General features: G+C 40.1%; 1 pseudogene; it reads right to left on the bottom strand.

The window, feature by feature from the left end:
* Positions 1–3,870: 3,870 nt before the first annotated feature.
* LOC110311322 (programmed cell death 6-interacting protein pseudogene) lies at positions 3,871–5,070 on the bottom strand (annotated as a pseudogene).
* Positions 5,071–16,379: the final 11,309 nt, after the last annotated feature.

The following is a 16,379-nucleotide window of genomic DNA, read 5'->3' as shown; positions in this document are numbered from 1 at the left end:
GAGGAGTCCATACCATGGTGGCCAGGAAGCAGAATAAGACAGGAATGGAAAAAGCAGAATATGCCCTTCAAACACATTCTTTTTTTTCTTTTAATTTATTTATTTATTCCCTTTACAACCCTATATCAGCCCTTCCTCTCTTCATTGTACCCCCACATGCAAGTCCTACCCCATTTCCCCCTCCCCTTCTATTTTGAGAAGGAGAAGTTCCCCTTTGAGTGTCATCACTCTCCCACACACCCACCCACACATCAGTCTCTGTGAGACTAGATACATCCTTTCCCACTGGGGTCAGACAAGGCTGCCCATATAGGAGTGCAGGGTCCACACACAGGCAAGCAGGCAGGCAGGCAGGCAGGCAGGCAGGCAGGCAGGCAGGCAACAGGCTCAGGGACAGCCCCTGCTCCAGTTGTTTGGGGAACCCACATGAAGACCATGCTGCTCATCTGCTACATATGTGCAGGAGGCCTAGGTTTAGCTTGTGATCACTTGTTGGTTGGTGATTCAGTCTCTAGGAACTCCCAAGGGTCCAGGTTAGTTGACTCTGTTGGTCTTTCTGTGGAGTCCCTGTCATGTTCGAATCCCTCAATCTCTCTCCCAACCCTTCTGTAAGACTCCTCAAACTCCACATAATGTTTGGATGTGAGTCTCTGCATCTCTGTCTACTGGCTACTGGGTAGAACCTCTCAGAGGATAGTTATACTAGGTTCCTCTCTGCAAGAATAACTAAGTATCACTACTCGTGGATTGGTTCTTTCCCATGAGATGGGTCTCAATTTGGGGCAGTCATTGGTTGGTCATCCCCTCAGTCTCTGCTCTATCTCTGTCCCTGTAAGCAGGACACATTTTGGGTCAAAGACTTTGTGGGTGGGTTGCTGTCCTTGTCCTTCTACTGGGAGTCGTGGCTGGCTAGAGGAATTGGCCACTTCAGGATCCATATCACCCACTGCTAGGAATCTCAGTTAGAGTCACACCCTTAGACCCTTTGGTGACTCTCACAATCCTGGGTCTCTGGAACCTCCTAGAGATTGCCACCACCACCACCACCACCACCACCACCACCACCACCGAAGCTAATCTCCCTTTTCTCTCCCTAAAATTCTACCTTACAGCCATTAGAATACCTAAGATCAAAAACTCAAAGTACAGCACATGCTGGCAAGGTTTTAGAGCAAGAGGAACATTCTTCCACTGCTGGTGGGAGTAAAAACTTGTACAACCGCTCTGGAAATCAAGTTGGTGGTTTCTCAGAAGATTGGGAAAAGTTCCACCTCAAGATCCAGCTCTACCACTCCTGAGCATATACTCAAATGATGCTCCACCATCCAACAAGGACCGTTGCTCAACTATGTTCATATCAGCTTTATTTGCAATAGCCAAAAAAACTGGAAACAACCTAGATGTCTCTGAGCTGAAAAATGGATAGAGAAAGTGTGGTATATCTACACAATGGGATACTACTCAGCTATTGAAAACAAGGACATCAAGAGTGTTGAAGGCAAATGTACAGAACTAGAAAATATCATCCTGAGTGAGGTAACTCAGACCCAAAAGGATATGCATGGTGTGCATTTACTTATAAGTGGATATTAGCCATAAAGTACATAATAACCATGCTATAATCAACAGACCCAAAGAAGCCAAAGAACAAGGAGGGCATAAAAGAGGATGTTTGAATCTTTTTCAGAAGGGGAAACAAAATAGATACCAGAGATGGATGGGAGGAGGGAACAAACGGGTTGGAGGAGGGGATGGGGAAGGGAGTGGGGGCATCAAAGACATTCTTAATAACTTTTGTCACCTCTAAAAACATCAGCACCAGGTAGAGACAAAGCATCCAACATGAGATTGTGGGAGAGACTGCATCTTCAAATTCCAAGTCCGCAATGCAAAAGAGTAGATTTACTAGGGGAGTTGGCATGCATAGTTATGGAGGCACGAAAGTCTCATGATGGGCTGTCAGTATGCTAAAGAAGCTTGCAGCATGTCCAGGCTAAGCTCAAAGCTCTTAGGACCAGGGATGCTTCTGATAAGTTCTTTCTGGGTCTGAAAGGCCTGACCTTGCCTAGAAGATACTTGACTTGTAATTGGGGAAGGGGCCACTCAAATACCTCATAGCCATACTAGACAACTGTCCTAGCATCCAGGAGTGTGTCAGGGGCTTTTATTTTGGTCGCAGAAATTTCAGCCATGAGTGTCAGATGGTTCTGATCCACAGCTTTATTAAAGCTCTTAAAGAGCCTCAGACAGCTCCAATTACATCCAAGAGGAGCATGCTACTCACCCTGAGACACTGCACATGCACAAGTCCCCCCTCCCTCCCTCCCTTCTCTCTCTCTCTCTCTCTCTCTCTCTCTCTCTCCCTCCCTCTCTCTCTAAGTAAGAATCTTTTGACTTCAATTTTTCCCCAAAGAGAAATGAATATAATAAAAATGCAATTCAACTACCAGCAGTGTTTGTAACCAGAAAGGAATCTAAAAAAATCTCTATGTGATAATATAGAATAATATATATGTGTATGTGTATATATATGTATATATATGTATATATTCTCTTTTGTTACAAAATACCATTTCTGGAGCTGGAGAGATGGCTCAGCGGTTAGGAGCACTGGCTGCTCTTCCAGAGGCTCTGAGTTCAATTACCAGCAATCACATGGTGGCTCACAATCATCTGTGATGGGATCCAATGCCCTCTTCTGGTGTGTCTGAAGAGAGCGATGATGAACTCACATACAAAAGACAATGAACAAACTTTTTTTTTAAAGCAATTTCCTTCTTTGCTCTCCTATATAGTTCTGAAGTCTGTATTTAAATCAGCAATTTTAACTCTTCATGCGAAGGTCTGGTCCAGCTTGTGCCCTGCTCTATATTATGAGTCAACTAACAACTGTACAAGGCTTGGAAATGATTTGCCACAGGGCTGTACCAAGGTTGTAGGATACACTAGTCATTGATTTAAAACTTCCCATTAACAAACTGAGGCCTGTTTGCCATTTTATCCTGCTCATGCCCTTAGGAAATATATATATAAAGTAATGTTTGCAAACTATAAGCTCAATGTAAAAAACATCAATCTGTTTTGACTAGGAAAAGGCAGCTGTCTGGGACAGAGGTGGGGATATACCTGTGATATCCACATTTACACTGGGGGGCATGATTCCCAAGGCTGGAGTGTGGACTCAGCATCTCAGAGGCTGGCTGCTGTGTAGTGACATGTGGTGGTTTTTCTCAACTAAAAAGCAGAGGAATGGCTATCCAGCTCAGAGACTGACACCACACATTAGTCCTCCCCAGCAGGAGGACAAATAACAGCTTCTTCTTCTCCACCTCCAAGAACGTCCCCTGCTAAGTGAGCCCCTACCAACCTCCAACTCTGCCTTCATGTCCTATGCTTCCAAGAACCTCCTCTTACTGCAGCAAAGAAGGATAACGATTTCACTTATCATGACTTCTCCCCTGCCTTCATGTGCATGAAATCACACACACACACACACACACACACACACACACACACACACACACACACACATTAGCCCAAATATTCTCTTGGGAAAAGGGTGTGTATAAAAAGGGCTAAAGGTAAATGTATCAAAGAGCCAAAGGGAGGAGGGATCAGGACAGCAGCTACTCCAGCATAGCACTGGGCTATTCCTGCATCCATCTATATACAGAGGATGTTCAACATGGGAGGGGAGGGAATGGAAGGAGCACTGGGCTCCCTGGCAACGCTCTGCTGCAAATCCTTCAGGAACCCATATCTATCTTCTGTGCAATCACTACATCACTGCATTTGTTCCAGAACCTGGTCAGGATCTCTTTCCCAAACATCTTCTGCTGCTTGGTCAGGAGAGACTGGTAGCACTCAGCATCAGTGCATGTTGCAAAGCTTTGTAGCCAGGATGGGGGACACCTCTTTGAAGAGAGTATCTTTGCACTGACACTGTTTGAAAGCATCATCAATATAATCTGAAGCCCAATTTGCAAGCTTAAGTTATGATGACAGCTTTCACGCTATTTCTTGTGACATTTAAGAAAAATACTTCTGGAACTTGGGCCAGCATAATAAGACTGAGGTCCCCAAGAGCATATGGAGACAGGTCCAAAATAGGCTCTCAATTTAAGGCAGATAAAAGCATGACTTTGATATGTAAAAAGGCACCACCAGCAAACTGCTACTGCTTAGCAGCAGTTTTCAAACCTTTATCATTATACAGGTTTTGCTCTGTAGCAATCTGACTAAGCTAAGGCAGCACAATTGAACTACACACAGCCTGGTTCATATCCTAAGCTTGCCAGAGGCAATTTTACAGATCCTCCAAAAAGGGAACCTTCAAAAGCATCCTTCCATGTAAATGTCAAGCAGATCTGATTTTCAGAATATGGAACTTTGGGTTCAATAGAACAAATTTAATCAAAATATTTCAGCAGTATCTAAAGTGCGCCCTTGTGCTTCTTCGTTTGGAGGTCAAGCACAAGTCTAGATAAAGTATTCTTTGGATGTTTATGTTTTGGCTGTCCTTGATTTTAATCTCAGACAAAACAGGCTGAGCTGGTAACACTACTTCCAGATGGACAGCAGCCAGAGCTGGTAACACCATGGGAGCAACACTTTCATGACTTTTATCCAAATTGATCAAAAGCATCCTCAGCTAAATGGCAACGCAGGGATGGAAGGCAGAGCTACCCTAGCTCTCTGAAAGGGAATTGACCTTCCATTTCTTTTTTTGTTCTGGCTTGACCCTCAGCCAAGTGGGCAGCACTACATGTAGAGAGCAGATTCTTAGTTTATGGCCTAATGGCTCAAATACCAATCTCTTCCAGAAACAGGCTCACCCCAAATCAATGCTTATCGAGCTGTCTTCTTCTGCCATAATCACAAAACTATTCTTCCCTTTACTCTATTGTTGAGGGAAGAGAAGTCTAGAAAGTTATATGGTTTGTTGACATGGAGGAAGAATTACAGCCAGAGCCCGTTCACAACATGGGAGAGCTCACTTACCTCATGTGAGGCAGGGCCTCCTAGTCTCTTTATAAACAGGTCAACAATTGGTATGAAGGTGATGTGCATGCAGGTGAGGGGTTGTGAGTGAGACAAGTCAGTTACTTACCACCTTGATTATCTTCGTAGACAACAATTGTCTGAGGTTATCTTTGTGGTCTGGGCTTGAAATTTAGAAGACTAATTTACGTACAGATTGGCAAGGCCTCTCCCCTCGTAGGTGTGTCTCACTATAGGAGATCACTGTGATCCTGATCGTTGAGTATATGCTAATTTAAAATGTACATATTTTGCATTTGATTTCTACAGAGTTGAAATGTTGAGAGAATGTTGAAAAAAAATAAAGTCTTCCATTGTTTAAAAGAAGAAGAAGAAGAAGGAGAAGGAGAAGGAGAAGGAGAAGGAGAAGGAGAAGGAGAAGGAGAAGGAGAAGGAGAAGGAGAAGGAGAAGGAGAGGACAAGGAAGAAGAAGAAGAAGAAGAAGAAGAAGAAGAAGAAGAAGAAGAAGAAGAAGAAGAAGAAGAAGAAGAAGAAGAAGAAGAAGAAGAAGAAGAATACTAATTTACTTCTATTTTCCTCCCTGGGGTGTGTGTATCTAGGGGGATTCCTCAACTTTCTAATAATTTCTCATTTATTTCTTGTCTCTGACTTAAATCTTCAGATTTAGGGGTAGCTTGATTCTCTATTTTGTAAAGGAAATTTCTCAACTCATTACTGATACTGTGGTTGATGACTTATACAACATAGTGACATTATATAGAAAACTCACAGGAGAAGGCAAAACAGGACAGAAAAAAGTGTTTTAAAAGCAAAGTATTAATCATACTGATTGGCATCTTTTAATTTTTTATACAGCTATACTTTCATCCTTTCAGTATCTTCATAACGTCGGCTAAACATGTTATTGTACATTTTGGTGTATGCATGTGCATACACAAATATCTGCAAAATGAGAGATAATATCAAGCTATCATATGGTGAGTGTTACCACTAAGGGACATGATGGGGGATCACCTATCAGCTTTGAATTGTAGTCACAGGAAAAAAAAAACACTGTTTTCTGCCCTGGCTTTAGCCACTTTTCAGTCATGCCAACCAAGTATCAGGTTCATCTGTTTTGGTCCCTAGAGAAAGATCTGGGGAAGAATGGTCTTCCACTGAGAAGCAGAGGCCTCCATGAACTACCTTGGCTCAATAGGTGGTCAGTTGTCACCTCCTACTCTAGCCAAGATATCTGGGAAGTTTGCCTATTTCTAGGTTCGAGGGTGATGGCACAAGGGAAGTGGTTAGGGATATTCTATGTGTCATTAAATTGGAAGAAAAGTATTTACAACCTGTTTTTAAACTCATGTTTATATATATATATATATATATATATATATATATATATATATATATATATGAGAGAGAGAGTTTCTGAACGTGGAATCTCCAGAAAATTTTGGTTTGTTGGCTGTAGTTGAATAATGTCTTGCAACAAAAAGAAAACACAGGCTAGAAAAGAATAAGGACTTCAGGTACGATGGAGAAGTAGAAGCCATGTCAGAATGGGTAGATGATTACAGTTTGGTAGTTAAAAGAAAGAGGAATATTTTCTATAACTCCAGTCCCAGAATAATGGGAATTCCCATGGGACTATTTCTACCATGGAACACATGAGCTTTCTCTACTATAGCAGTGGACTTGCTGCTGTGATTGCAAGCTGCAAACTGGGCTAAAAGATTCCTACTAGGAAGTTGATAAGATAGGCACTGGTAAGGATTTGGTAGAGGGGAGTGCCATCCAGTGTTGCCCAATCCATCATCAGTGTTCACCCAGAAGAGGTGAAGCTGTAGAAACTAAACACAAACTCTGAACAGTGCTTTGGGCACAGCCCAGCCACCAGTAGCCCCTAACCCTGCAAAAATGCAGCAAACAGATGGTTGGAATTTGCTTCAGTCCTCTATATACTTAGAAAAGCAATTTTTAAAAGCCTTTACATGATGGGGGTTGGGAGTGGCCATCATATGAGAAAAACTGATTATTTAAAACCAATATGGAATATGGTCCAGACCAGGACCAAGGGGCAAAGTGGCAGATCAGCCAAGGAATAGAAATCAATACTCAGGCCCTTAATCTCATTTCTTATATTTCCACCAAGCTCTCCTACTTGCCTACTGTTATTATCTATCTGTCAGAAATCCATTATCTTCTATGTACTCCCAGCTCTCAACCCTGCTGCCCACAGATATTTTTTGTCTATATAGTTCAGGGCATTGCATCCCTGCCTCTCCTTTTTCTTTTTACTTTTTCTTCCTTTCTTTTCTTTCCCCCATATTCATTCTTTTTACTGTTACAGCTCTCAAAACCCAGAGACTGTTCTGGTTTATGATATCAGGCTATATATCCTTACCTTTCCATTTTAGTCCACTACTAACCAAAACTTCCACATATCTACCCATTTTCCCCTTTGCTTTAATTATTTCCAGAACAGCTTATGTTTCTTCTGGCTACTTGATATCTAACATCCTAATACTTATTAATAGTCTCATTCTGCTTATCTATTTTCTTTTCCTTTAGACTCATACTATAATAGTAAACACAATAGCATAGGTATCCTTTCACTCCCTAATAAGTAACAAAGGTCTGTTTTGTAACCACTTGTTATTTTTATTATTAGAGTGAATTAGCTACTTTATAGTGATTATTACTGCAGGTAGTACTCAATACACAATAGTAAATTAGAGATATATCTCAGAGGTTGAAACACTTGTTCTTCTAGTTAGCCTCAGCAGTCAACTTGCCACAGCCCAGAATTATATGAGAAAGTCTCAGTTGGGAGATTGCCTAGATCATATTGGCTTATGGGTTTGTTTGTGGGATTTTCTTGGATGTTAAGCAGAGGTCCCTACGTTGTACAAAAATCTAGTTAAACAGAAGCTTGGAAGTAAACCGTGCAAGCATTACTAACAGAATATATGAGATGGAAGAGAGAATCTCAGGTGAAAAAAGATTTCCAAGCAAAAGGACCCAAGAAGCAAGCTCAAGTAGCCATTCTAATATCTAGTAAAATAGACTTTCAACCAAAATTAATCAAAAGAAACAAGGAAGAACACTTCATACTCATCAGAAGAAAAAAAAAGTCTACCAATATGATATCTCAATTCTGAACATCTATGCCTTAAACACAAGGGTACACATTTGTAAAAGAAACACTTATAAAACTTAAATCACACATTGAACCCCACAATTAACAGTAGGAGACTTCAATACCCCACTGTCACCAATTGACAGGTCACCCAGACAAAAACTAAACAAAGAAATAACAAAACTAAAAGACACAATAAATCAAATGTACCCAATAGATGTCTACAGAATATTTTATGCAAACATAAAAGGATATACCTCCTTTCAGCACCTCATGGACTCTTCTCCAAAACTGATCATTTAGTAGGTCACAAAACAAGCCTCAACAGATAGAAGAAAGTTGAAACAATGTCTTGTATCTTATCATAGCTCCATGGATTAACAAGACTACAACAAGAACAGAAACACTGGAAAGCCTACCAACTCATGGAAGTTGAACAACTCACTCTACTAAATGATCTCTGGGCCAGGGAAGAAATAAAGACAGATATTAAAGACTTTCTAGAATTCAATGAAAATAAAGGCACAACATACCCAAATTTATAGAACACAATGAAAGCAGTCTTAAGAGGTAAGTTCATAGGACTAAGTAACTCCATAGAGAAACCAGAAAGTTCTCATACCAGCAATTTAATGTACTCCTGAAAGCAAATTAAAAAAAAAAGGAGGAAGAGGAGGAGAAGCAGGAGGAGGAGGAGGAGGAGGAGGAGGAGGAGGAGGAGGAGGAGGAGGAGGAGAAGGAGAAGGAGAAGGAGAAGGAGAAGGAGAAGGAGAAGGAGAAGGAGAAGGAGAAGGAGAAGGAGAAGGAGAAGGAGAAGGAGAAGAAAGCACTTCAAAGAAGGGTAGAAGAGGCAGGAAATAATCAAAATCAGGGCTGAAATCAATCAACTAGAAACAAATAAAACAGTACAAAACAATCAACAAAACTAAGAGTTGGTTCATTGAGAAAAATCAACAATATAGACAATCCCTTAGCCAAACTAAGCAAAAGGCAGAGAAAATACCCAAATAAACAAAATCAGAAACTAAATGGAAGATGTAACAACAGACACTGAAGAAATTCTAAGAATCATTAGATCTTATTTCAGAAGTCTGTACTTCACAAAACTGGTAATCTTTACAAAACTTTTAATCAGATACCACTTTCCAAAGTTAAATTAAGATCAGAAAACTACTTAGAAAGCCCTATAACCCCTAAATAAATAGAAGCAGTCATTGAAAGTCTTCCAACCAAAAAAAGCTCAGGGCCAGATGGTTTTAGTGCAGAATTCTACCAGACTTTCAAAGAACAGCTAATACCAATACCATTCAAACTATTCCACAAAATAGAAACAGAGGGAACATTGACAAACTCATTCTATGAGGCCATAGTCACCCTGAAACCTAAACCACACAAAGACTCAACTAACAAAGAGAACTTCAGGCTGATTTCTCTTATGAACACTAATGCAAAAATACTCAATAAACCACTCACAAACTGAACACATCCAGGAACACATCAAAAACATCATGATCAGGTAGGCTTCATTTCAGAGACACAGGGATGGTTCGATATACAAAAATTCATCCACATAATCCACCATGTAAATAAACTGAAAAAATAATCATATGATTAGATGCTGAAAAAACCATTGACAAAATTCAAGACCCCTTCATGTTAAAAATCTTAGAGAGATGAGGGATAGAAGGCACATACCTGAACATAATCAAAGCAATTCACAGCAAGCCATGAGCCAACATCAAGATGAATGGAGAGAAACTTAAAGCAATTCCACTAAAATCAAGGACAAGACAAGGCTTTCCACTCTCTGCCTATCTATTGAATATAGTATTTGACGTTCTAGCCAGAGCAATAAGGCAACTAAAGAAGATCAAAGGGATACAAATTGAAAAAGATGTCAAAGAGTCACAATTTGCAGATAATATGATAAGCAATCCCTAAAGTTCTACCACAGAACTCCTGTAGCTGAAAAACAGCTTCAGCAAAGTGGTTGGATACAAAAATTACTCAAAGAAATTAGTAGTTCTCCTTTATACAAATGATAAACTGGCCAAGAAAGAAATTAGGGGAACAAAACCTTTTATAATAACCATAAATAATATAAAATTTCTTGGCTTAACTCTAACCAAGGATGTGAAAGACCTGTATGACAAGAACTTCAAGTCCTTGAAGAAAGAAATTAAAGAAGATATCAGAAGATGGAAAATTTTCTCATTCTCGTGGATAGGTAGGATTAACATAGTAAAAATGGCCATCTTACCAAAAGCAATCTACAGATTCAATGCAATCCCAAAATTCCAACACAATTTTTTATAGACCTAGAAAGAGCAATTCTCAACTTCATATGGAAAAACAAAAAACCCAGGATAGTCAAAATATTTCTGAACAAGAAAAGAACTTCAGGCAGAATCACCATCCCTGACCTCAAGTTGTACTACAAAGCAATAGTGATAAAAACTGCATGGTACTAGTACAGAAACAGACATATTGATCAATGGAACCAAAGACTCAGAAATAAACTCACAGTCCTATGGACACTTGATTTCTGATTAGAAAAAAAAAAAAAGAGCCCAAAACCATACAGTGGAAAAAAAAGAAAGTATCTTCAGGAAATGGTCCTGGTCAAACTGGATGTCTACATGTAGAAAAATAAAAATAGATCCATTTTATCACCCTGCAGAAAACTCAAATGCAAGTGTTTGAAGGACCTCAACATAAAACCAGATACACTAAGTCTCATAGAAGAGGAAGTAGGAAATACATGTGAACACAGTGGTATAGGACACAAATTCTTGAACAGAACACCAATGGCTTAGGCTTTAAGATCTACAGTTGAAAATTGGGACTTCATAAAACTGCAAAGCTTCTGTAAGGCAAAGGACACTGTCAATAAGACAAAATGGCAGCCTAAAAATTGGGAAAGAATCTTCACCAACCCTACATCTGACAGAGGGCTAATATCTAAAAGATATAGAGAACTCAAGAAGGTAATCACCAACAACCAAATAACCCAATAAAAAAATGGGACACAGAGCTAAACAGAGAATTCTCAACAAAGGAATCTCAAATAGCCTAGAAGCACTTAAAGAAAGGTTGAAATTCTTTAATCATCAGGGAAATGCAAATCAAAACAACTCTGAGAGTCTATCTTACACCCATTAGAATGGTGAGGATCAAAAACTCAAGTGATAGCACATGCTGGCATGGATGTGGAACAGGGGAACACTCCTCCATTGCTGGTGGAAGTGCAAACTTGTGCAACCACTTTGGGAATCAATTTGGAATAGTTCTACCTCAAGGCCTATCTATACCACCCATGCTCAATTACCCAAGAGATGCTCTATCATCCCACAAGGACCTTTGCTCAACTATGTTCATAGTAGTTTTATTTAACTTAAAGCTTATCCAGAAACTGGAAACAACCCAGATGTCCCTCAACTGAAGAATGGATAAAGAAAATTTGGTACATCTGCACAATGGAATACTACTCTGCTGAAAAAACAAAGACATTATGAATTTTTCATGATGGAATTTGAGAATATCATCCCGAGTTAGGTCATCCAGTCCCAAAAGGACATGCACAGTATTCACGTATAAATGGATACTTACCATAAAATGTAGGATGACCATGCTACACTCCACAGACCTAAGGAGGATGGACAGGAAGAAGGGAATAAGCAAGGATGCTTGAGTCTCACTTGGAAGCGGGAATGGAATGACCATTGAAGACATATGGAGGAAAGGAGCTGAATAGGAGAAGGAATTGGGAGGGTAGTAGGGAGTTTGGGGTTGGCTATGAGGAGGGGGAGGGGCATGGCCTAATGACCATGAGCATGAATGGAAATCTGCAACTAAGGGAGAGTGGTAGGTGGCATCTCCAGGAAGGAGAACTTAATAAAGTGTTTTCTTTTTACAATAAAGAACAAAACCCCAAATTCGCTTAAAAGCTAAGAATTTTGATGGATTACATTGATAGTAAGTAAAGACATAGTTAGAAGAAGAAGAAAGCTACTAGGGAGAGCCGCTATGGTTTGATAATGGTATTTGTCCCACTGATGCTCAGACATTGCAAGCCGGGGCCCTGAGCATAGTGCTGTGGTACTAGAACAAAAGTGGAGGCCCTGACAGGACGTCTGAGTGCTGAGGGAAGCCACCCTCATATTGAGGGACTGATGTATCCTCCTTGGGATTTCTGAGCTTGGGAAAGAGTGGGTTGCTTTAAAAGTTATACCAACTCCTGAATTGATCTCTGGATTTCGGTTTGGTTTTATCCCTATAGCCATGGGTAGAGTGTACATTGTTTCTTTAGCTTGGCTGTTAGGAATAGTGCATCGCAGGAGCTCACTTATTTATCCATTGGGAGTATGTGGGTGGGTTTGTTGGACCCCACACTAGCTTTACTAATCTTGAATTTAAATTCCCAAATCCCAAACTGTTCTGCATAAGGCTGGAACAAATTATGATAATTTCAATTAAGACTCTAATTGAAAACTTTGTGTTTCTCATTTACTTTTGTATTTCTAGTGTTCGGAAATCCAGCAGCAAGTGAATAATTTTTAGTTATTGAGGCAATGAATGGACAGAAGAATTTGGTAACTTCTTGTTCTTAAACTTTCTTTTCAGGGTCTTGGTTTTTTTTTTTTTTTGTATTAAGTGTGTATTAAAACCTTTTAGAAATTCCTATGAGGGGCTGGAGAGATGGTTTAAAGAGCATGAGTACATTCTGTTCTTGCTGAGATTTCAAATTTGGTTCCAAGTACCCACTCAGGGGGCTCACAACTGACTGTAACCCTAGCTCCAGAGGACCCAACATTCTCTTCTGGTCTGTACACTTATATAAATACAAGTGCACATACCCACACATACACACTCTTTCACAAAAATAAAAACAAATCAAACCTTAAAAAATTCATATGGATTTTATCCCCAAGAAAATATCTGCTAAATGTAATGTCTTCATTTTGTTTAACGTAACATTAAATGAGAAAAGAGGTGATATTGGACAAACTTCAGTTGCCTACCCTAAAAAATGTGAAATGAGTTAAGCTTGAAATTTCAAATCATTCTAACAATTGCATCCATACATACCACAAAGTTGATATCGTTATCTATCTCAAATATTTCAGTAACCTTTAGTGATTTTTCTTTTCACGAGTTTTATTTGTTTTCTACTGTTCTAGTTTCATTCTATTGGGATAATAAACTCTGCCGGCCCCCCTGAAAGTAACCTAAAGGAGGAAATGGTTTATTTCAAGTTTATAAGGTTATAGGTCTTTACAGAGTAGTCAGGGAAGGAACTCAAGGATAAACTTGAAACAGAAACTGTTGGTATCAGGAAATAGCTTTATGGTTGCAGGTCATCTCTGAATCCAGCTATGATGGTGACTGACAGCCATATTATGGCAACAATATGAAACCGCTGGCAGGCATGGAACGAAATGGCCACAGCTATGCCAGGGGAGCAGGCCTCAACAGCACTAGGGGTTGAACTGTGGTAGCAGGGACTTTGTTTATGACAAGCAGGTACTCCATCATGAACTATATTTCTAACATAATCATTAGCCTTTTCTCATTGTGTGATCCTCCACCGCCATCTTCACTAAGTTAATTCATGCAAAAAGCAAAACGGAAGACCATCTCTCGTTCAGGCTTGAAGACTGTGGTGTTGCAGGATATTTGATCACACTGTGAGCCTCAAGATTGTAAACTAGAAAGACCTTGTTATGTTGTGCCTCAGCCCTAGCACACACCTTTTAATCAAGAGCTTTCTGTTTACTGCAAACGATTACTTGTGTGGGTCAGTCCTAGCACATACCTTTAATTCAAGAGCTAAATATAGTCAGCCCTAGGTCAAGAGCCCGAGCAAGAAACTAGCTGACAGAGCGTGAACATAAGTAAACATAAAGGGGTGTGTGTGTGCCTTTGAGTTGAAGGGATTTAAGACAGCTTTTAGAAGGTGTAAGACTTTTTCCCTTCTGGGATGGTAGTGGAGTAGGAAGGTCAGCTGGGTGCTTTCTCTGTATCTCTGAGCTAGGATGCTTTTTCACCACAGGGTCTGGCTCTTGAGTCTTCACTCAGTAAAATCGAATAGCTTGAATTTTTGTCTTTAAAACAACCGGGTGGTACATTCTATAGAAATTATAGAATTAAATAAAAGCACTCCCTATAGCTTCAAATCCCCAGTTTTACTGGCTACCAAACCTTAATAAAGATGTCAACTTTTTTCAAACTCTTTACTTCCTTCCCAGGCTACTTCTCTTTGAATGCAAAGTCTATTTCCCATCACAGGACATACTCATTGCTGTGGTATAAACTGACTCCAAGTGTTTTGGTGGAGGGATAGGTATAAGCAAATGAAATCTTCTTAATGGTTATTGTGTCTGTTTGCTTAAGGCTTTCCAGTTGGGATGGACACTGACTAACCCATAATTAAAACGGTAATAAAGATCTTGAGCCGATTATGAATCCTTTTAATATGTTGAAAGAGCCAAATGTTGCTCCAGCAATCTCTCGTCATCTCTGAAATGTCTCTATTAACTATGATCACCTACTGTTCCTATTGCTCACTCTGTTCTTATGAACAGTGGCTTTTCTTTGTATCTTTTGATTTGTAACTAGAAAAAGAAGTCATGGTTTCCAGAGAAGTACAGAAGCAAATGGAAAAGATGTAAAGGAGAGAATATGAGTGAAATATCATTAAGCCCACTAGATTTGATATTAACTATTTGAGGCAGAAACTCCTTCTACTGGACTATTAGAATACCAGAGATATCCCAGCTTGGTAGAATTTTAATAATTGACATTGGCACTATTCTGCCTCCTGTCACTGCCCATCCTCCAAATAAAACAAAGACTTTTCCTAGTCCTGACTTGTCATTCACTATTTTCCCCCCACTCAGGTTTTCAGGAGAAAAGTTCTGTTCCCACTCCTGCTACACCCACTCCAGTAGTGACACACATTACTGGTTTAGAAACCTGAAAGCAGTCCCGAGGCAGAGTTTCAAGGAAACTTAGCCTCCTGGAACCTTGGCATTCCCATAGCCCATATACTCAAAACCTATCCCCATGTTAGTCTGGTATATGGATCCGTGTGCTCTCTTTCAGTATTGTTTTATTATAAGCGCCTTTAAGGATTGATTTTGACATATAGCTAAGCCTTTGCCAATGTTCCAATGGTTCCTATAAAGTCCTTGAAGCCAACCCTGAGCTTAGGATAATAGCCGAGTCACTCCCAAACACAGGAATACACAATGGCCTAGGAAATAGGTGGATTGTAGTATGAAAGGGTTAGTAGAAGGGAATTCCCCTGGAGCAGGTTTTTTCATTAGGCCCAGAGGAATAGCATAATTAGATATTTACCAAAGAACCCCTGGTGGTGAGTTTAATAGACTAGCATTGTATCAGAGCATTCACCTGGCTCCTGTGTTTAGCTGATTTTAATTAAGGGTTGTTCCTATTCTCAGTGCTAAACATGGCCTGGCTTCTGCGATCTTTTTATGTATGCATCTTTTTTTGTGTGTGTCGATGTAACTTGGCAGATGTGTTCACCTGGCTTTCTTGTTTTTTCTTCTGTATTAAAAGCCTGGTGTTTGCTTGGGAAAAAATTACATTCGGATTCAGCACTCCCTTGTGTCTGTGTGGGTTTGTCACCTTTTTCTCGACAACTCTTTGCCCATCTGTCTGAAACTCTGATTTCCCATGGATTGAGAGAGGCCGACTGAGCCCCACATTCCTGAATGATGTCATTGTAGTTACTTGAGAGATGGTGTATTCCTAGCTAAGATGACTGTTCCAAGCTCCCCTTATCCTAAGTGACTTCCTATGAAACTTTCATCAATTTCCCTTTAAAGTGTTAGCCATGAGGGATAGTCTACTATACTCATAGAACAGTGCCTAGACCAGTCATCATCAGAAAGGCTTCCTCTGGTAGTAGATGGGAACAAATCCAGAGACCTACAGCCAAACACTAGGCAGAGAGAGATCAAATTGGAAACTTTCAACATGTCCCTCCTGTTGGAGCTTAGAGAACCCCAAGGAAGAGGTAGAGGAAGAATCATAGAATCTAGAGGAACACCAGGAAAACACAGCCCACAGAACCAACTTAGCAGAGCTCATAGGAGCTCAGTGGGGAGAATGAAGTGGCAGCCATGGAGCCTGCATGGGTCTGGGCTAGGTCTTTGATTCTATGTTATGGTTGTGAGCTTGGTGTTTTTGTGGAACTCCTGACAGTGGGAATTCCACAGGTGTCTTT

This window comes from Mus caroli, unplaced genomic scaffold (assembly GCF_978045245.1).
Source record: "Mus caroli unplaced genomic scaffold, Mus_caroli_1 scaffold_17, whole genome shotgun sequence".
In the NCBI taxonomy this organism is placed as follows: Eukaryota; Metazoa; Chordata; class Mammalia; order Rodentia; family Muridae; genus Mus; species Mus caroli.
The sequence above is the reverse complement of the archived record's forward strand: the minus strand, read 5'-3'. Positions and strand labels throughout refer to the sequence as shown.